At 38.8% G+C, this 22,291-nt stretch overlaps 1 non-coding gene across 1 annotated transcript; it reads left to right on the top strand.

Annotated features, from left to right (window-relative positions):
• Positions 1-12,405: 12,405 nt before the first annotated feature.
• LOC112766173 (small nucleolar RNA R71) lies at positions 12,406-12,509 on the top strand. Its single transcript, XR_003184171.1, has one exon. It is a non-coding gene; the product is annotated as a small nucleolar RNA R71 (small nucleolar RNA).
• The last annotated feature ends 9,782 nt before the right edge of the window (positions 12,510-22,291 follow it).

Genomic DNA, 22,291 nt, shown 5'->3' on the forward strand with positions numbered 1-22,291 from the left:
CCCCATCTTGACACAAAGAAATTTCTAATCAATCCTGCTCTTCTTCAAATTGAACTGGGTATCTTGTGTTTCCTATATTATCTGTTTATGTTGCTTGTAGCTGTCTTTCCGACTTGCCTGACTTGTAGCTTGATTTCTGTTTTATTTACAGAGGCAATGAAGAACAATGAATCCATGAAAGCTTTTAAGAGGGCGACTACTACCAGAAATATTGCGGCTAAGGCGGCTGGGGAGGGGTCCTCCCAAGTGCACGAGAAGCCATCTGTGCCGAGTTCTCCTGGAGTGAAGAAGGTAATCCCTACACCCCGAGTGGTGGATCCTCATCCTACTTCTGCCACTCCATCTGTTGCTCCTTCCAATAAAAAACAAAAAACAGCTGAGCCCTTCGACCTCGATGCTCCTGATTTTAATGCCATTGAATTTGTGGATCAGCAGATCGGTCCCTATGGTGCCCTTTCCATGGACGACGTGTCCATCCTCCGTCACTTGGAATTTATGGCCCGAAATCATGTAAAGATGGCGTATATGGCGGCTGCCATATATCGGACTGCTCAGAATCTCCCTCTCCATGCTACTAAAGCGTTCATGGAGGAGGCAAAGCAGGAGTTTGATTGGATGAGGGATTTAAAGGAGGAACTTGAAATAAAGGTAGCCAAGCTGGAGAAGGATTTAGAAAACGAGAAGGCGAGTTCTCAATCTCTGGCAGCTTCTTTGAGGTTGGCTGAGGACACAGCCATGATGCATAAGGAGAGTTATGTTACATCTTATCGGGAGGTGATGCGTCTGAGGTGGGAGCTCGACAATGTCCGAGAAGATTATTCTGAGCTCCAAAGTCATCTCGTTGGCAGCGTGGCTGCTGCTTACGAGAACTTGAAGGAACAAGTTCGAGTCATTGCTCCCGAGGCCAATCTCACCTCCTTTAGCCTGGATAACATTGTCAGGGATGGCAAGATTGTCTCTGATGATGAGGTTGCTCCTCCCCCTGCGTCCTCTGCCAAAGTGTCGACTTCTTCTGCTCCTCCGGTTGTGCCTAACTCGGATTGCCAGATTCTGAACCGAGAGGATGAGACTATGGACGCTGTGCCGATTCAGACTCATCCTCCTTCTCCTTGCCCTAATGCTGCCAAGAAGGCTCCTGATGTTTGCTGATCTCTTTCTGGATATGTAGTTCGCCCGGGTTGTGGGCTTTTTTTTTACTTTTTATTTAATTGCTGCATTTCCTAGTTGCTTGTTTAGCAACTTTTTATTTTGAAAAACAAAAGGTAGCTCGCTATCCCTTCACGGTAGGTTTTGGTGGCCTTCCGAGCCTTATAACTTTTGTAGAGTAACAGATGTAGTTTTTTGACTTGGCATCTTTTCAGTTTTCTACTGATGTTTGAAATCTTGTATCTCGACCTCCTCGGATTGCTTTGTTTGTTTGTAGCTTGGATCCTTTGAGGTTGTGACTTATGGGTCCAACTTGTTTCTTGGTGGTTCTTTTGCGCTGGTCCCCCTTTAAGTTATTTCTGTAATCCTCTTTTCTTGGACCTTTGTCAGGTCTTTTTCGGGGATTACTTTTATAACTTATTTGTAGGAGATCGATTTCGTTAGGTCGATCTCTTTCTAGGTTATTTCTGTAATCCTCTTTTTTGGACCTTTGTCAAATCTCTTTCAGGGATTACTTTGATAACTTTTTAGTGGTAGGAGTCCGACTTGGTTATGTCGGTCTCCTTTAAGTTATTTTTTGTAGTCCTCTTTCTTGGATCTTTGTCAGATCTCTTTCAGGGACTACTTGTATAACTTTTTAGTGGTAGGAGTCCAACTTGGTTATGTCGGTCTCCTTTAAGTTATTTTTTGTAGTCCTCTTTCTTGGATCTTTGTCAGATCTCTTTCAGGGACTACTTGTATAACTTTTTGTTTTGGGCTGACTTTGTTATGTCAGGCCCTTCTAAGTTAAAGTAATCCTCTTTAATAGGGTTGGCCAGACCTTTTTCCAGGGTTTACTTATAACTTGGGTTGACTTGGTTCGACTTCTTAACGTTCGACCATTCCTTAAGTTATTATTTTAGCGATCCGTAAGACCTCGTCAGGTTCTTTTTTAGATCACTTTCGATAACTTCTTACATTATTCTATGTTCATCTTTGCCGATTTGTATAAAGTAGTTGTCATCTCTAGATCGTCCTTTGGGTAAATCGCGTTTTCACCTTTATCGACGGTTTGTCTTTATCGTGATCGTGCAGTGAAATTGTTTTTCACTTTCTGCCGATCTGTTGCTTTATAATCGGACGATGATTGCTTCAGATTAATGCTTCTTGAAATCTTTGTAGAATATCTAAAATATATTTTATTTAAAGGAAAAAGTGCGAATATATACATATGGGATTGTCTGAATCTCAACTTGGTGCCTCATTAAAAAACCTTTTCAGGAAAAAGAGTGCATCAAATGATGAGATCTTTTGTCTTTTCTAACTGTAGTACCTTCTTAGGTTGCAGGCGTGCCATGACCTGGGAAGCTCTCGTCCATCGAGTTTAGACAGTGTAGTAGCCCTTTCCAAGTACTTTTACAACTTGGTAGGGTCCTTTCTAGTTTGCTGCCAGCTTTCCTTCTCCTGGTCGAGTTGTTCCAATATCATTTCGGATTAGGATGAGATCATTCTCTGCAAAACTTCTCGACACTACCTTTTGATTATATCTGGAAGCCATTCGGCACTTTAGAGCTTCTTCCCTGATATGAGCTCTTTCTTGGATTTCGGGTAACAAGTCGAGCTCTTCTCTCTGAAGTTGGGAGTTTGCTCCCTCATTGTAGTGAACTACTCTAGGAGACCCTTCCTCAATCTCTACTGGAATCATCACCTCTATTCCATATGCTAATCGAAAGGGGGATTTCTTCGTGGTGGAATGTGGCGTTGTTCGATATGCCCATAGGACTTGTGGAAGCTACTTTGCCTAGGCTCCCTTTGCGACTTGTAATCTCCGTTTTAATCCAGCCAATATGACTTTGTTAGCAGCTTTAGCCTGTCCATTGGCTTGTGGATGTTCAACGGAGGTGTACTGGTGCTTTATATTCAAGTCAGCTACTAGTTTTCTGAAGCCTGCATCTGTGAATTGAGTGTCATTGTCTGTGGTTATTGAATATGGAACCCCGAACCTTGTGACAATGTTTCTATATAAGAATTTTCGGCTCCTCTGAGCGGTGGCATTGGCTAGGGACTCTGCCACGATCCACTTTGTAAAGTAATCTATCCCTACTATGAGAAATTTAACTTGTCCTGATCCCTGTGGGAAGGGGCCGAGAAGATCGAGACCCCATTTTGCAAATGGCCAAGGCGAGGTCACGCTAATGAGCTCTTCTGGCGGGGCGATGTGAAAGTTGGCATGTTTCTGACATGGTGGACATGTCTTTACAAATTCTGTAGCTTCTTTCTGTAGAGTTGGCCAATAAAATCCCGCCCGGAGTACTTTTTTGGCGAGAGCTCGTGCTCCGAGATGATTGCCACAAATGCCGCCGTGTATTTCTTCTAGCACTTCCCTTGTGTTGGAGGTCGGCATGCATTTTAGTAAAGGTGTTGAGATTCCTCTTTTATACAGGATGTTGTTTATGATGGTGTAGTACTGTGCCTCCCTTTTTAACCTCTTTGCCTCTTTTTCTTCTGTGGGGAGCGTTCCTGTTTTGAGGTAGTTGATTATGGGGGTCATCCATCCTTGGTCCTGACTTGTTATAGTCAGGACTTTTTCTTCTTCCGAGATTGACGGGTTTTGCAACATTTCCTGGATGAGGCTCCTATTGTTGCCCCCTGGTTTGGTGCTGGCTAGTTTTGAGAGTGCATCAGCTCGGGCATTTTGTTCGCGGGGTATGTGGCAGATTTTATACTCCCCGATTTGTCCGAGTTGTTCCTTGGTTTTATCCAAATATTTTTTCATGGTTGGATCTTTGGCTTGGTAGCTCCCTGTTATTTGTGATGTGACCACTTGTGAATCGCTGTAAATGTTGAGTTTTTGAGCTCTGACCTCTTTAGCCAGCTTCAAACCAGCTAATAATGCTTCATATTCTGCTTGGTTGCTTGAGGCCGGGAACCCGAACTTGAGGGAGAGCTCAACTTGAGTTCGCTTTCTATTATCACGCCTGTGCCGCTTCCAATTTTATTTGAAGAACCGTCCACGTAAAGATTCCATTCTGTGGGGGTTTCTAAGGCATCTGTGGATTCTGTGATAAAGTCAGCCAGATACTGTGATTTGATGGCCGTCCGAGCTTCATATTTGAGGTCAAACTCTGACAACTCGGCTGCCCATTATAGAATTCTGCCTGCCAGATCTGTTTTCTGCAATATTCTTTTTATGGGCTGGTTAGTTCGAACCTTAATGGTGTGAGCCTGGAAGTACGGGCGGAGTCGTCGAGATGTTAGAATGAGGGTATAGGCAAATTTTTCTATTTTCTGGTAGTTCAGCTCGGATCCCTGTAGCGCTTTGCTAATGAAGTAGACGGGTTGTTGCCCATGTTCGTCTTCTCTGACTAGTGCTGAGGCTATTGCCCGGCTCCCTACTGCGAGATATAATATGAACGGTTCTCCTTCTCGTGGTCGAGATAGGATAGGTGGCCGTCCTTAGAACTCCTTGAAGTCTTGGAAGGTTTGCTCACATTCTGTCTTCCATTCGAACTATTTTCCCTTTCTTAAAGTAGCATAGAAGGGGAGAGATCTTATCGTAGCTCCTGCTAAGAATCGGGATAGGGCGGCCAACCTCCCGTTGAGTTGTTGTACTTCTTTGACATAGGTTGGGCTCTTCATGTTGAGTATGGCTTGACATTTGTCTGGATTTGCTTCAATTCCCCTTTGTGTGAGCGTGAAGCCTAAGAATTTGCCTGCTTCTACTGCGAAGGTGCATTTTGCGGGATTGAGCCACATGTTGTGCTTCCTTATAGTGTAAAACACTTGAGTCAGGTCGGATAATAATGTATCTTCGCTTTGTGTCTTTATCAACATGTCGTCCATATAAACTTCCATGATTTTTTCGATATGATCTGAGAAGACTTTGTTCATTAGCCTTTGATAAATAGCTCCTGCGTTCTTGAGACCGAAAGGCATCACGATGTAGCAGTAGTTTGCTTTCGGTGTTAGGAATGATGTCTTTTCTTGAGCTGGTGGATACATGGGGATTTGATTGTACCCCGAGTATGCATCCATAAACGAGAGTTATTTGACTTCTCTTATGAATCCGGCTTCCAATAGTGCCTGTACTTGCTCGTCCACAGCTTGGGATCGCTCTGGCCCAAGTTTTCTTTGTCTCTGCTACACCGGTCGAGATCCTGGATAAACTGCCAACTTATGACACATTAGCTTAGGGTCTATGCCTGGCATGTCTGCGGCTTTCCACGCGAAGAGATCGACGTTATCTCGCAAGAATTGTATTAGTAATTCTTTTAAATCTTCTTTTAGGATTGTGCCGATATTGGTTGTTTTTTCTGAGGTGTCCCCGATCTGAATCTTTTCTATCTCGCCTTCTGGCTGGGGACGAAGTTCTTCTCGTCGATGAACTCCGCCCAGCTCGATTGTGTGGAACTCTTCTCCTTTGTCTCTGAGGTTTAGGCTTTCGTTATAACAGTGACGTGCCGTCTTCTGGTCTGCTTTTATCATGGCTTTCCCTTTTGGGGTTGGGAACTTCATACATAGGTGTGGGGTCGAGACTATTGCGCCGAGTTGGTTGAGTGTTGTCCATCCTATGAGAGCATTGTAAGCTGAACTTACATCGACTACGATGTAGTCTATTTTGAGGGTCTTGGATTGGTCCCCTTTTTCGAAGGTTGTATGTAGTGGTATGTATCCGAGTGGTCGAACCGGGGTATCTCCTAGCCCAAACAGGCTGTTTGGATATGCTTTAAGTTCTTTTTCTTCCAAGCAGAGTTTATCAAAGGCTATTTTGAATAAGATGTCGGCAGAACTCCCTTGGTCTATTAAGGTGCGGTGTAGGTTGGCGTTTGCCAATATGATGGTGATAACCATGGGATCATCGTGTCCTGTGATGATGCCGGATGCGTCCTCTTTAGTGAATGTAATTGCTGGAATGTTGAGTGCTTTCTCCTCTCCTTCGACATGATATACTTCTTTGAGATATCTTTTGCGAGATGATTTGGAGATCCCACCTGCTGTGAATCCGTCGTGTATCATGTGGACATGTCGTTTTGGTGTCCGAGGTGATCGTTCTGTTCGTTCGGTATCTTCATCCCTTCGTCTCTTTCTTTGATCATCATCTCGGGTGGCCAGGAATCGATCTAATTTTCCTTTTCTCACCAATTTTTCTACGATATTTTTTAAGTCGAAGCATTCGTTTGTGGAGTGTCCTCGGACTCGATGGTATTCACAATATTCCTTCCGGTTTCCTCCTCCCCTTTTGCCTTTGAGTGGCCGTGCTGGGGGAATTTTTTCTGTATGGTAGACTTCTTTGTATATCTCGACCAGGGATGCCCTGAGAGGAGTGAAATTATGGTATTTTTTGACTTTCTCCCCTTGTCGATCTTCTTTTCTCTTGGATTCCTTGTCTCTGTCTTGGTAGGAGGCCCCTGATTTTGAGGTCTCTCCTAACCGAGCGTTTTCTTCCATGTTGATGTATTTTTCTGCTCGTTCCTGTACTTCGTCTAACGAGGTCGGGTACTTTTTTGAGATAGATTGGTTGAAAGGTCCCTCTCGTAGGCCATTGATGAGTCCCATAATGGCGGCCTCCGTTGGTAAACTTTGTATGTCCATGCATGTTTTGTTGAATCTCTCCATGTAGTTGCGGAGGCTCTCCCGATCTCCTTGTTTGATCCCTAGTAAACTGGGGGCATGCTTGGCTTTATCTTTCTGAATGGAGAATCTAGCTAGGAATTTTTTAGCTAAGTCATCAAAGCTTGAGATGGACTTCGGGGGTAGGTTGTTGAACCATCGGATCGCTGTCCTTGTGGGGCGTCAGTGAGGTACATTCTACTTCTGAAGTTGTTGAGGTGGTGGTTGGGATTCGTGGTACCATCATACAGGGTCATATTTGGGAGCTTGAAGTCTTTTGGAATTTTGGTTTTCATGATTTCCCTGGTGAACGAGTCTTGCTCTTTGCGTGAATTTTCCTCGAGATTAGCCCGGGGTGCTTTTGATTTGAGATCGGCTTCCTATTGCTGTAGTTTTTCTTCCAACTCCCGACGTCGCCGCACCTCTCTTTGGAGATCTCTTCCAATTTCCCGTTGTAGTTGGGTTTCTTTTTCCAGTTGTTTTAGACGATCCAGGAGTGCTTCTATTGCCCCTAAATTTGGTGAGTCTTTGTCTTTGTTGGTTTCCGGAGTGTTTTGTAGCGTGACATCCGCGTTTTTGTGCGGTGTTCGATCCTCCAGATCTGAATTGTGGTCGTTGTCATGGTCGTCCGCCATGATGATGGGATGACTTCCAGGGTCCTCGGCAATGGCGCCAATGTTCCGATGGTTACCTGAAACTAGAGGTCGATCTCGAACGACATCTTCTGTACTAGTCGGTGCTAACGTGTCCGGCTGGTAGGAGACAGCCGGAGCTGTGTGTCCGACTTGTTGGACTTGGTGGTGGTGCTGATTCCCTTGTCCTCGGAGGGTGGGGGTACCTGCAAGGGACTCCGATGCTTATGTTAGCAAGGGTATTAAGCAGGTATTGAGTAGAATTAGAGTATGAGTTATACCTGGGTGCTCCAGTGTATTTATAATGGTGAGATGTGACCTTTTGGATAAGATAAGTTAGTTATCTTATCTTTATCTTTTATCTTTGAGTTGAGGTCAGCGTATCTTCAACGGAACCGCCTTTATCTCTATAGGCTTGGGCTACCTTAGGATTTGAGTCGTGTTCCTCTACCCGGGCCCTTTATTGGGCTTTCTTTATTGATTCAGTCGAGTTCTTTATGAAGAAGTCGGTCCGCTTGGCCTGAAGAGGTCGGTTGCTTTGTCTTTGATCATCCCAGGTCGGATAGCTCGACCCAGGGTATGAACACTAACGGATACATAAATGCCACAGACACATGATTGGGTGAACCTTTTCAGATTGTGACTCAGCTTTGCTAAAGTCCCCAATTAGAGGTGTCTAGAGCTCTTAAGCACACTCTTTTTGCTTTGGATCACGACTTTAATCACTCAGTCTCAAGCTTTTCACTTGGACCTATATGCCATAAGCACATGGTTTGGGACAGCTTGATTTAGTCGCTTAGGCCTGAATTTTATTTTCTTGGGCCCTCCTATCCATTGATGCTCAAAGCCTTGGATCCTTTTTACCCTTGCCTTTTGGTTTTAAGGGCTATTGGCTTTTCTGCTTGCTTTTTCTTTTTTTTTTCTTTCTAAATTTTTTTTGCCACTTTTTTTTCGCAAGCTTTGTTCTTCACTACTTTTTCTTGCTTCAAGAATCAATTTTTTTATTTTTCAGATTATCAATAACATTTCTCTTTGTTCATCATTCTTTCAAGAGTCAACAATTTTAACATTCATAAACAACAAGATAAAAAATATGCACTGTTCAAGCATTCATTCAGAAAACAAAAAGTATTGTCACCACATCAATATAATTAAACTAATTTCAAGGATAAATTCGAAACTCATGTACTTCTTGTTCTTTTGTATTAAAAACATTTTTCATTTAAGAAAGGTGAAGGATTCCTGGAATTATTCATAGCCTTAAGACATAGACACTAGACACTAATGATCATGTAATAAAGACACAAACATAGACAAACATGAAGCTCAAAAAACCGAAAAAATAGAGGGATCAGAACAAGGAAGTTAAGGAATGAGTCCACCTTATTGATGGTGGCGCCTTCTTCTTAAAGGACCAATGGCGTCCTTGACCTCCTCTATGTCTCTTCCTTGCCTTTGTAGCTCCTCTCTCATAGCTCTTTGATCTTCTCTAATCTCATTGAGAATGATGGAGTGCTCTTGATGTTCCACCCTTAATTGGTCATGTCATGACTCAATCCTTCTAGAGAAGTGTTGAGTTGTTCCCAATAGTTGTTTGGAGGAAAATGCATCCCTTGAGGTATCTCAGGGATTTTTTGATGATGAGCTTCCTCATGTGTCTCTTGAGATCCATGAATGGGCTCTCTTGTTTGCTCCATCCTCTATTTAATGATGGGCTTCTCCTCTTCAATGAGGATGTCTCCTTCTATGACAACTCCAGCTAAGTAGCATAGATGGCAAATGAGATCAGAAAAAGCTAGCCTTGCTAAGGTGGAGGGCTTTTCGGCTACTTTGTAGAATTCTAGAGGGATGACTTCATAAACTTCTACTTCCTCTCCAATCATGATGTTATGGATCATGATGGCCCGATCCACAGTTACTTCGGATCGGTTGCTAGTGGGGATGATGGAACATTTAATGAACTCCAACTATCCTCTAGCCACAGGCTTAAGGTCCAGTCTTCTAAATTGAACCGGCTTGCCTTTTGAGTCTCTTTTCTATTGAGCTCCTTCCATACATATGTATGTGAGGACTTGGTCCAACCTTTGATCAAAGTTGACCCTTCTAGTGTAGGGGCGTGCGTCTTCTTGCATCATAGGCAAGTTGAATGCCAACCTTACATTTTCCGGACTGAAATCTAAGCATTTCCCCTGAACCATTGTAAGATAATTCTTTGGATTCGGGTTCATACTTTGATCATGGTTCCTAGTGATCCATGAATTTGCATAGAACTCTTGAACACTTAAGATTCTGACTTGTTGAATGGGGTTGGTAAGAACTTCCCAACCTCTTCTTTGGATCTCATGTCGGATCTCTGGATACTCATTTTTCTTGAGCATGAAAGGGACCTCAGGGATCACCTTTTTCTTGGCCACAACTTCATAGAAGTGGTCTTGATGGACCTTTGAGAAGAATCTCTCCATCTCCCATGACTCGGAGGTGGAAGCTTTTGTCTTCTCTTTCCTCTTTCTAGAGGTTTCTCCGGCCTTAGGTGCCATAAATGGTTATGAAAAAACAAAAAAAGCTATGCTTTTACCACACCAAACTTAGAATGTTGCTCGCCCTCGAGCAAAAGAAGAAAGAATAGACAAAGAAAAAGAAAAAATGGAGGAGATGGAGAAAGAGGTGTATTCGGCCAAGAGGGAGAAGAGAGGGTTGGGTTCGGTCATGTAGGGTGGGTTTGGGTGGGAAAGAGATTTTGAATTTGAAGGTAGGTGGGGTTTATGGGGAAGAGTGGATGGATGTGATTGGTGAAGGGGTGATGGGAAAGAGAGATTGAGGTGGTTGGTGAGGGGTATAGTGGTATTGGATTGTGTGAAGAAGAAAGAAGTGGGGTAGGTGGGGATCCTGTGGCGTCCACAGATCCTGAGGTATCAAGGATTTATCATCCCTGCACCAATTAGGTGTGTAAACGCCTTCTTTATGCAATCCTGGCGTTTAACGCCAGACTGCAGCATGTTTCTGGCGTTAAACGCCACTTCCATGCTTGTTTTGGGCGTTCAACGCCAATCTGCAGCATGTTTCTGGCGTTGAACGCCACTTCGATGCTTGCTTCTGGCATTTAGCGCCAGTCTGATGCTTCTTTCTAGCGTTAAACGCCAGCTCTATGCTCCTTACTGGCGTTTAAACGCCAGTGAGTTCCTCCTCCAAGGTGTGCTTTTTATTCTGCTATTTTTGATTCTGTTTTTAATTTTTGTAATTGTTTTGTGACTCCACATGATCATAAACCTAATAAAACATAAAAGAACAAGAGAAATATAGATAAATAAAAATTGGGTTGCCTCCCAATAAGCGCTTCTTTAATGTCAATAGCTTGACAGTGAGCTCTCATGGAGCTTCACAGATGTTCAGAGCATTGTTGGGACCTCCCAACACCAAACTTAGAGTTTGGTTGTGGCCTCCCAACACCAAATTTAGGGTTTGATTGTGGGGGCTTTGTTTGACTCTGTATTGAGAGAATCTTATTGTGCCTCTTTTCCATGGTTGCAGAGGGAGATCCTTGAGCTTTAAACACAAGGTAGTCCCCATTCAATTGAAGGACTAGCTCCCCTCTGTCAACATCAATCATAGCTCCTGCTGTGGCTAGGAAGGGTCTTCCAAGGATGATGGATTCATTCTCATCCTTCCCAATGTCTAAGATTATGAAATCAGCAGGGATGTAAAGGCCTTCAACCTTTACCAACACGTCCTCTATCAATCTATAAGCTTGTTTTATTGACTTGTCTACCATCTCTAATGAGATTCTTGCAGCTTGTACCTCAAAGATCCCCAGTTTCTCCATTACAGAGAGTGGCATCAGATTTATACCTGACCCCAGGTCACGTAGAGCTTTCTCAAAGTTCATGGTGCCTATGGTACAGGGTATTAAGAATTTACTAGGATCTTGTTTCTTTTGAGGCAAAGTTTGCTGAACCCATGTATTTAGTTCACTAATGAGCAAGGGAGGTTCACTTTTCCAAGTCTCATTACCAAACAACTTGGCATTCAGCTTCATGATGGCTCCTAGATATTGAGTAACTTGCTCTTCAGTTACATCTTCATCCTCTTCAGAGGAAGAATAGTTCTCAGAGCTCATGAATGGTAAAAAGAGGTTTAATAGAATCTCTATGGTCTCTAGGTGAGCCTCAGATTCCTTAGGTTCCTCAGTTTGGAACTCCTTTTTATTCAGAGGACGTCCCAGGAGGTCTTCCTCACTGGGATTCACGTCCTTCTCCTCTTTTATGCATTCGGCCATGTTGATTATATCAATGGCATTGCACTCTCTTTTTTGATTCTCTTCTGTATTGCTTGGGAGAGTACTAGGTGGAGTTTTAGTGATTTTCTTACTCAGCTGACCCATTTGTGCCTCCAAGTTTCTAATGGAGGACCGTGTTTCACTCATGAAACTTAAAGTGGCCTTAGATAGATCAGAGACTATGTTTGCTAAGCTAGAGGTGCTCTGCTCAGAATTCTCTGTCTGTTGCTGAGAAGATGATGAAAAAGGCTTGCTATTGCTAAACCTGTTTCTTTCACCATTATTAAAGCCTTGTTGAGGCTTTTATTGATCCTTCCATGAGAAATTTGGATAATTTCTCCATAAGGAATTATAGGTGTTTCCATAGGGTTCACCTAAGTAATTCACCTCTGCCATTGCAGGGTTCTCAGGATCATAAGCTTCTTCTGCAGAAGATGCCTCTTTAGTACTGTTGGATGCATTTTGCCATCCATTCAGACTTTGAGAAATCATGTTGACTTGTTGAGTCAACATTTTGTTCTGAGCCAATGTGGCATTCAGAGTATCAATTTCAAGAACTTCCTTCCTCTGAGGCGTCCCATTACTCACAGGGTTTCTCTCAGAGGTGTACATGAATTGGTTATTTGCAACCATGTCAATGAGTTCTTGAGCTTCTGTAAGCATTTTCTTTAGGTGAATGGATCCACCTGCAGAATGCTCCAGTGACATCTTAGAAAGCTCAGATAGACCATCATAGAATATATCTAAAATGGTCCACTTTGAAGCATGCCAGAAGGATATTTTTTGGTCAACTGCTTGTATCTTTCCCAAGCTTCATAAAGGGATTCACCATCTTTTTGCTTGAAGGTTTGAAGATCCACTCTAAGCTTGCTCAGCTTTTGAGGAGGAAAGAACTTGGCCAAGAAGGCCGTGACCAGCTTATCCCAAGAGTCCAGGCTATCTTTAGGTTGTGAGTCCAACCATATTCTAGCTCTGTCTCTTACAGTAAAGGGAAAAAGCATGAGCATGTAGACTTCAGGATCTACTCCATTAGTCTTAACAGTATCACAGATCTGCAAGAATTCAGTTAAAAACTGATAGGGATCTTCTGATGGAAGTCCATGAAACTTGCAGTTCTGTTGCATTAGAGCAACTAGTTGAGGCTTCACCTCAAAATTGTTTGCTCCAATGGCAGGGATTGAGATGCTTCTTCCATAAAAATTGGAAGTAGGTGTAGTATAATCACCAAGCATCCTCCTTGTGCCTCCACCATTGTTATTGGGTTCGGCCATGTCTTCTTTTTCAAGATTCTCTGTAAGGTTTTTTCTGATTTGTTGTGCTTTAGCTTCTCTTAGCTTCTTCTTCAAAGTCCTTTCAGGTTCAGGATCTGCTTCAACAAGAATATCCTTGTCCTTGCTCCTACTCATATAAAAAAGAAGAAAATAGAAAAGAAAGAGGAATCCTGTATGTCGCAATATAGAGATTCCTTTATGTGAGTAGAAGAAGACAAGAATAGAAGAAGGAGGAGAAAAATTCGAACATAAAGGAGAAGAGAGGGTTCGAATTTTTAGATGAAGAGAAGTGTTAGTGAATGAATAAAATAAATAGAAAGAGATGAGAGGGAGAAAATTTCGAAAATTATTTTTAAAAAATAATTTGTGATTTTTGAAAATTAAGAGAAGAAATAAATTTAAAATTAAAATTTGAAGCAATTAGTTAATTAAAAGAATTTTGAAAAAGTGGATGGTGATTTTCGAAGATTAGAGAGAGAAAAGTAGTTAGATGGTTTTGAAAAAGAAAAGAAACAAACAAAAAGTCAATTAGTTAGTTGAAAAAGATTTGAAAATCAATTTTGAAAGGATAAGGGAGTTAGAAAAGATTTTTGAAATTGATTTTGAAAAAGATATGATTTAAAAAAGATATGATTAAAAAGATATGATTAAAAAAAAGATAAGATTTTGAAAAAGATTTGAAAAGGAAATTAAAAAGATTTGATTTTTAAAATTAAAATTGATTACTTGGCTAACAAGAAACTAAAAGATATGATTCTAGAATTTAAAGATTGAACCTTTCTTAACAAGAAAGTAACAAACTTCAAATTTTTGAATCAAGCACATTAATTGTTAGTAAAGTTTTTTTTTTTTTGAAAATTATGAAATAAAGATAACAAAAAGATTTTGAAAATCAATTTTAGAAAATTTTCTAAAATAACAAAAGGAAAAAGAAAAGATTTGATTTTGAAAAGATAACATTTTTTAAAAATGAAATATTGACTTGACTAACAAGAAACAACTTATTTTTAAAATTTTTTGACTAAGTCAACCCAAATATTTCGAAATTTATGAGAGAAATAAGGAAAAGATATTTTTTGATTTTTTTGAATTTTTAATGAGGAGAGAGAAAAACACAAAATTGAACATGAAAATTTTGGATCAAAACAAAGAATGCATGCAAGAACACTATGAATGTCAAGATGAACACCAAGAACACTTTGAAGATCAAGATGAACATCAAGACTTATTTTTGAAAAATTTTCAAGGAAAGAAAAATATGCAAGACACCAAACTTAGAAAATTTTCATGCTTAGACACTATGAATGCAAAAATGCATACGAAAAACAACAAAAGACACAAAACAAGAAAATATGAAGATCAAACAAGAAGACTTATCAAGAACAACTTGAAGATTATGAAGAACACCATGCATGGATTTTTTGAAAAAAATGCATAACTTTTAAAAACATGCAATTGACACCAAACTCAAAACTTGACTCTAGACTCAAACAAGAAACACAAAATATTTTTGGTTTTATGATTTTATTAAATTTTTTTTTGTATTTTTCAAAAATTTCTTTTTGGAAAAACGAAAATAAATAAAGAAAAATAATTTTAAAAGATTTTTGAAATTTTTTTTTGAAAAGAAAATAAGAAGAAAATTACCTAATCTGAGCAACAAGATGAACCGTCAGTTGTCCAAACTCAAACAATCCCCGGCAACGGCGCCAAAAACTTGGTGCACGAAATTGTGATCATCAACAATGGCGCCAAAGACTTGGAGCTCTCAAACGTGAATCACACTTTGTCACAACTTTGCACAACTAACCAGCAAGTGCACTGGGTCGTCCAAGTAATACCTTACGTAAGGGTCGATCCCACGGAGATTGTTGGTATGAAACAAGCTATGGTCATCTTGTAAATCTCAGTTAGGCGGATTCAATTAGTTATAATGGTTTTCGAATATAAAGGTAAATAAAATGTAGAATAAAGATAGAGATACTTATGTAAATCATTGGTGAGAATTTCAGATAAGTGAATGGAGATGCTTTATCCCTTTTGAATCTATGCTTTCCTACTGCTTTCATCCAATCATTCTTACTCCTTTCCATGGCAAGCTGTGTGTTGGGTTTCACCGTTGTTAATGGATACCTCCCGTCCTCTCAGTGAAAATGGTCCAAATGCTCTGTCATAGCACGGCTAATCATCTGTCGGTTCTCGATCATGTCGGAATAGAATCCAGTGATTCTTTTGCGTCTGTCACTATGCCCAACACTCGCAAGTTTGAAACTCGTCATAGTCATTCAATCCCTGAATCCTACTCGGAATACCACAGACAAGGTTTAGACTTTCTGGATTCTCAAGAATTCTGCCAATGGATTCTAGCTTATACCACGAAGACTCTGATTAAGGAATCCAAGAGATACTTATTCAATCGAAAATAGAATGGAGGTGGTTGTTAGGCACGCGTTCATAGGTTGAGAATGGTCACGGATCATCACATTCATCAGGTTGAAGTGCGAATGAATATCTTAGAATAAGAATAAGCATGAATTGAATAGAAAATAGTTGTAATTGCATTAATACTCGAGGTACATCAGAGCTCCATACCTTAATCTATGGTGTGTAGAAACTCCATCGTTGAAAATACATAAGTGATGGTCCATGCATGGCCGAATGGCCAGCCCCCATGGAGGTCTAAAATCGCATACACTGATTAAAAATCAATCCAAAGACAAGACGCTTAGTACAATAGTAAAAAGTTCTATTTATACTAAACTAACTACTAGGGTTTACAGAAATAAGTCTAAGTGCAAAAATCCACTTCTAGAGCCCACATTGGCGTGTGCTTGGGCTGAGCTTGAGCTTTACACGTGCAGAGGCTTCTCTTGGGGTTAAATGCCAAGTTATAATGTGTTTTTGGCGTTTAACTCTGGTTTGTGACGTGTTTCTAGCGTTTTACTCCAGAATGTAGCATGGAGCTGGCGTTGAATGCTAGTTTGCATCATTTAAACCCGAATAAAGTATGAACTATTATATATTGCTGGGAAGCCCTCGATGTCTACTTTCCAACGCAATTAAGTGCGCGCCATTTGGAGTTCTATAGCTCCAGAAATTCTATTTCGAGTGCAGAGAGGTCAGAATCCAACAGTATCAGCAGTCCTTTGTCAGCCTCCTATCAGATTTTTACTCAGGTCCCTCAATTTCAGCCAGAAAATACCTAAAATCACATAAAAACACACAAAGTCATAGTAAAGTCTAGAAATGTGAATTTTACATAAAAACTAATAAAAACATCACTAAAAGTAGCTAGATCCTACTAAAAACTACCTAAAAATAATGCCAAAAAGCGTATAAATTATTCGCTCATCAGGGAACCACCTTTATCTTCCTGGGCTTTGGCCAGCTTTAGATTTGGGCTGTGTTCCTTCATTTTGGACCAGCTTTGGGCTCCTCTAGCGATTTGACCGACCTCTTTTAAAAAGAGGTCGGGTGGTCCTGGTCTGAACAGGTCGGTCGATTTGTCGTTGATCAGCCCGGGTCGTACAGCTCGACCCTGGGCATGAACAATGCCTTTATAGGTGAAGTGAGATAGGTCGGTTATATTTCTATTGGTCTCCTGAATTGAAGAGCAACGATTAGGTTTTGACGTTATGTTGGACGTTTTGATTTCAGGACATAATCAGTTGAGCCTAGTTGTAACGTAAGATACCGAGGTATAACGTAATTTGCCGAATTATAACATATCTTGCCAAGTTATGATTGGTAATGCCGAGTTATGATGTTGGATTTGTAATGGCTGGATCAATATCTTTTATGATTTTTCTTATGATAGTATCAATCAAAAAGTATTTGCGAATAATAATGCATCTGTGATAATAATTTTATATATGAATTTATTTTTGTTAGTTGAATTAAGAGTTTGTATTTAGATGAGATTATAAAACTTTGGTAAATATAGTACTTTTAATTTAAATGACATTTTAAGAGTAACTCTAATGAGATATTATTTGGTATCATTTTTTGATATCTACAGTATTTTAAAAAAAATCAATTAAATAGTATCATTTGTATAACACATTAAATGAACATTTGAACGTTATTATTGTAGAGGAGAGACAAAAGTTTAATCAAATGAAATAAGATGTATCAAATTCTAATATTTGATATGTGGTGATAAACTTTCATTAGATGTCATGGTTAATAAATGAAAGTGACATGTGTAACGATTATATATTTATATATATATATGCATGCAAGTCACATTTCATTTCTTTCTTTTGTCCCCTTAAAGGCTCTGGCCAAAGAGAATAGAACTTAAGTAATGAATACAATTAATGGTGATTTAGTGGCTAGGTGTCAAGTTCTGAAACTGGTTAACGGTTCAAGTTATAAATATCTTAAACGTGTAATTATAAAAATCAAATATTTTAAAACATTACTAATAATATATACAGAGTTAAATATATATAAGTTATTAATATAAATGACATTAATAATCTAAGAATGAAAGATATTTAATGAAGTATTAGCAACTCTAAACTCATAAAAAATATCAATAATTACTTATATCGACAAATATCAGACTTGACAATAATAATATTATTATCTAGGTTCTATTATAATTATAGTGTGATGACCCACAATTTTAAAAATATAAATATAAATAAGTTATAATTCATTTTATAAATTGGATTTCCTTATTTTAAAAATTATTTTATAATAAATAATTAAATTAATTTTATAACTATTTGAGTTCAATTAAATTCAGATTCTTATATATATTTTTATTATGATAAAATATTTTACATAATTAAAACTATAATTTATTAATTTATAAATAATAAAAATTATATATATATATATATATTAATTTAAGAAATTGATATGTTTAATTTAAAAACAAAGTTTAGTTAATAATATTATTATCGAGTTCGATATCCGCCGATATGAGTAAATATCGATACTCCTCAGTGAATGTAACTTTGCTAATGCTTCACCGTATATATTTTATTGTTATGTTGCTAATGCTATTTATATTAGTAACTCATATATATTATTACTTATGTCTTAATATATCCAGTTTTTATAATTATCTGTTTAGGATATTTATAACTTGAATCGCTGATTTTGCAGCTTAAAAGCATGACGCGTGTCTCCTAATGTGACACATGCCCTTATAACACACATAATCACATTTAATCTCATCCTTCCCTTCATTTTGACCAAAGCCAAGAAAGGAAAAGAGAGAAAGCACGAGAAACTCCCTGGAAGCCACAAACCTTTGGCATTGGATTTCTTGAGATCCGTAACTCCAATACAAAATTTAATCCGATAAAACTGTTCATATTTTTTTTCTCTTCACATTAGCGTTACTTCTGTTCGGTAGAAATTGACGGTGACATAGTCCTTGAGTTCGGCTAATTGGAGTTCTAGAAGGCACAGATGATTTCTGACGTTTTCTTCTTTAGTAGCTCGGTCAGAAAGCTTCTTCGGAGTTTCCGTTGTTGTGATTTCAATACGGAGGTAAGGTTTAGTAATTTTATAATAATTGAATGTGAATTTGATAAGTGAATGTTCGTTTGATTGATTATTGATTGAATTTGACTGAAATTATATATGTTGAATTTTTGTGATATATTGATATTTGTGATTAGTTTAGGGTTCGGTCAGTTTAACTGTAGCTAAGAACCGAGTTATTTCGATGAATTCGGGACTGGAATGTTGTTCGTGATCAAGTGGAATTGGTGAGATTTGATGATGATATTGAGATTTAATAAGAAATAAATTGATGACATGCTTTGAGACATGGAAAAGGTTTGATTTTCAAAGCGGTTGCATTTTTAATTGGTTTAATTTTAGAATTTTTTTATATTAGGAATAGTTTTGATTTATTAGAAACGATTTGAAAGAGTTTGAGAAATGGTTTGGATGGGACCGGGGAAGGGTGGCAAAGTTTGAGTTTTAGGAAAGATGTTGCCGAAATTTTGTTATAAAATTTAAGACTTTGTTTGAAATATAATGTTATTTAGAAAAAGATTGGATTTGAGAAGTTGTATTATTTAATTTTTGATTTATTAAGAAAATAGTTATGTTTCGAGTTTAATTCATTTAAGAAAAGTATGTGTTTTGATTTCGATTTATTTAGAAAAGAATTATTTTACGATTTTAAATTATTTAAAAGAAGTATTATGTTTTTAAGTTGATTTAAATATGAGAAGGGTTTATGTTTTGAATTTGACTTAAAAATTTTATTCGAAGGAGTTTTAGTGAACTTTAAAAGGAATTAAATTTTGATTGAATGATTTCGTTTTGCAATGTCTTGGAGAAAGTTAAAGAATTAATTTTAAGGATGAAACTAGGATTGGTTTTGGTTTTGACATTGGTTCGGAACGTCTGATTTGTATGATTTGGTTTTGAATTGATTTAGAAACTTTATTTGATTAATTCAATTTAAGAAAACAATGATGGTTAAGGATTTCTAATGAACTTAAGAAAATGAGATTGGTTGTCGCTCCCCTAAAATCCAATGTAACAACCTACAATTTTAAAAATATAAATATAAATAAGTTATAATTCATTTCGTAAATTAGAGTTTCTTATTTTAGAAATTATTTTATTATAAGTAATTAAACTAATTTTATAACTATTTGAGTTCAATTAAATTCAAATTCTTATATATATATATATATATATATATATATATATATATATATATTAATTTAAGTAATTGATATTTTTAATTTAAAAATAAAGCTTAGTTAATAATATTATTATCGAGTTTGATATTCACCGATATGAATAAATATCGATACTTCTCGGTAAACGTAGCTTTCTAATGCTTCACTGTAGATCTTTTATTGTTATGTTGCTAATGTCATTTATATTAGTAACTCATATATATTATTACTTGTGTTTTAATATATCAAGCTTTCATAATTGTTCCGAGCATTACCTGAAGCGTTGATTTGGACCTGAACGTGAGGTCCAGGTCCCTTTGACTGGCAGCATCTGACTTGTTTAGTGTCGAGGTGTCACCTGTTCGAGCTCCTGGTGAGGAGGTGGGGGTGGTACCTGTAACAGACTCCGATGCTTAAATTAGAAAGGGTTTTGGGCGGATTTTTAGTAGATTAGAACGTGAGTTATACCTGGGGAGTGCCAGTATATTTATAGTAGAGTTTGGCGACCTCCTTGAGGAGTTCTATCTTATCTTATCTTTTATTTAGGGGAGTTTGTTACAGTCTATCTTTTGAAGGAGATAGACTTTGGGTCTTTTAAAAGTGGCGCCTTCCTGTATTAGGTGGGTGAGGTTTGGCCCCCTTGGTTAGTGTCCGATCTCTTCAAAGAGGTCGGGTAAGAGATAAAGACCGCCTTCTAAGGCTTAGTCCCTTTATCTTTATTGGGCCTGGCTGGAGGTTTGGGCCAGGGTATGAACGGTGCACCTGCCCGAGTCTTGTCCTTTTCGATAAGCCGGACTCGGGCATTCTGAGGCTTCGGCTCTGGACGTCGGGCACTTTGCCTGTGTAAGTCGGGTTTTTGGTTGCTATTTTTTGAGATTTTGAACGTTGTCCCTCTTTAAATGAGGGGCTGGATTGGCACGACAGTTTCCTTGATCCCGCGTGCATTTTTAAAGTGCAGTTATTGTGCTATTGTTTTCTTTACTTTATAAAAGCTTTTTGCGATCCTTCTGCTTTTTCTTTTCTTCATTTTTGCGACTCTTCTCTGTTTCCTTTCTCTATGAAAAGAACTTCTTTCTTCCTCTGTTTGTGTGGAAAGAACTTGTTTCCTTTCTCCATTTTCACTTCGTTTGCTCTTTGTTCTCAAGATTTCCTTTATCGGAAGCTTCTCTCTTGGAAGGGATCGTTCGCATTGTTTGCTTTTTGTCGTGTCCCTTTTTTCGTCTTCATCCAGGTAGGTGCTTTAATGGCTTCGTCTTTTGTGTTGCTTCTTGAATGATGTTGGTGGGTTTGTTGCTTGATACTAATTTTGTTGCTGGCTCACTGCGTACTCTCTGTGAACTTTTGAGAAAGGTTTTTTGCTTGTCTTTGCTGATTCTTGAAACTTTTTGTTTCTCTTTGACTACTGCTTTGTGAAAGAAAAAAGGTTCATTTTCGACTTTTTGTGAAGTTTTGAGGGGTTGTGCTTGTTTTGCTTTTGGTTGTTTGTGTTTGTGTTGCCCCCCAAAAGGTGTCGCTGCGGTGTGATGACGTTGCATAGTAGGGGCGCCTTTTAGCTGAAAAAAGTTTTGAAAAAAATGTTGGTCTTTAGTCTTTTCAGGTCTTACCCGACTTCTTTTCCCCTGACCGAGCTGCTTGTAGTAGCGATTTTTTTGCTGTTGTATTGTAGGTATAACTATATGTCTCGTTCTGTCTTAAAAAAAGTGTCCACCAAAGTTGCTCCTAGCCTCTGTAATTGGGTAGATTATATAGTCCTTGCCTGCGTAACTGTAGTAGATAGGGAGTATTGTGAGCAGTTCTGTAGATTTCATAGGATTTGTACCAATAGGGAAGACGAGAAAGATTATGAGTTAGTTGTCCCTGATCCTGAGGAGATGGTTTGTTTTCCTCCTTTAGATAATTCAGAACGTTCTTTTTTCTATGAGTATGATTGCGTTTTTACCAAGTTGGGCATTACTCTTCCTTTCACCGAGTTTGAAACTGAGATCCTTTGAACTTGTAACGTAGCTCCCTCCCAACTTCACCCTAGCTCCTGGGCGTTTATGAAAATTTTTAAACTTCTGTGTCAAGAGCTGGGTGTCTGACCCTCTATTAGTCTTTTTCTATATCTCTTTGTCTTAACCAAACCCGGGACGTAGAAGGGAAAGGCTTCTTGGATCTCTTTTCATGCTACCTAGAGTAAGAAGGTTTTCTCCATCTTTGACGAGTCCTTTCATAACTCTAAAAACCATTATTTTAAAATTCGGGTTGTAGATGATGTCCGACCTTTCTTTCTAGATGAGAGTGATGAGTCTATCTTTCCCCCCTTGTTGGCAAGAGAATATAGTAGTAGTTAAGTATACCATAGACAATATAGATGAGGTGGAGCGAGCCTTTATTGGTGTTTTGAAAGAGTGATGGGATCGAGCTCCTCACTTGGACAAAAAGAGATTCTTAGGGGACACCAGTCTTCTCCGGTTCGAGTTAGGTAGTTTACGACCTCTAGCTTTGTGCATTTACTTTGGCGTCATATATACATTATTATGGTAACTGGTGTTTTCTTATTTTTCCTAGATATGGCTTCAAAATCCTATTCTATGAGGTTCCTCCGAAATAACAAGAAAATGGTGGCTGCCCGTAATCTTCGGAACTAAGAAGCCAGAGACTCGTCTTCCTGACCTTCGCCAAAGAAGCCGGGCTTAGGTCTTGTCGCTCAGAAGGTCATTCCTACTCTGGACGTCT

This window comes from Arachis hypogaea, chromosome 2, assembly GCF_003086295.3.
Source record: "Arachis hypogaea cultivar Tifrunner chromosome 2, arahy.Tifrunner.gnm2.J5K5, whole genome shotgun sequence".
In the NCBI taxonomy this organism is placed as follows: Eukaryota; Viridiplantae; Streptophyta; class Magnoliopsida; order Fabales; family Fabaceae; genus Arachis; species Arachis hypogaea.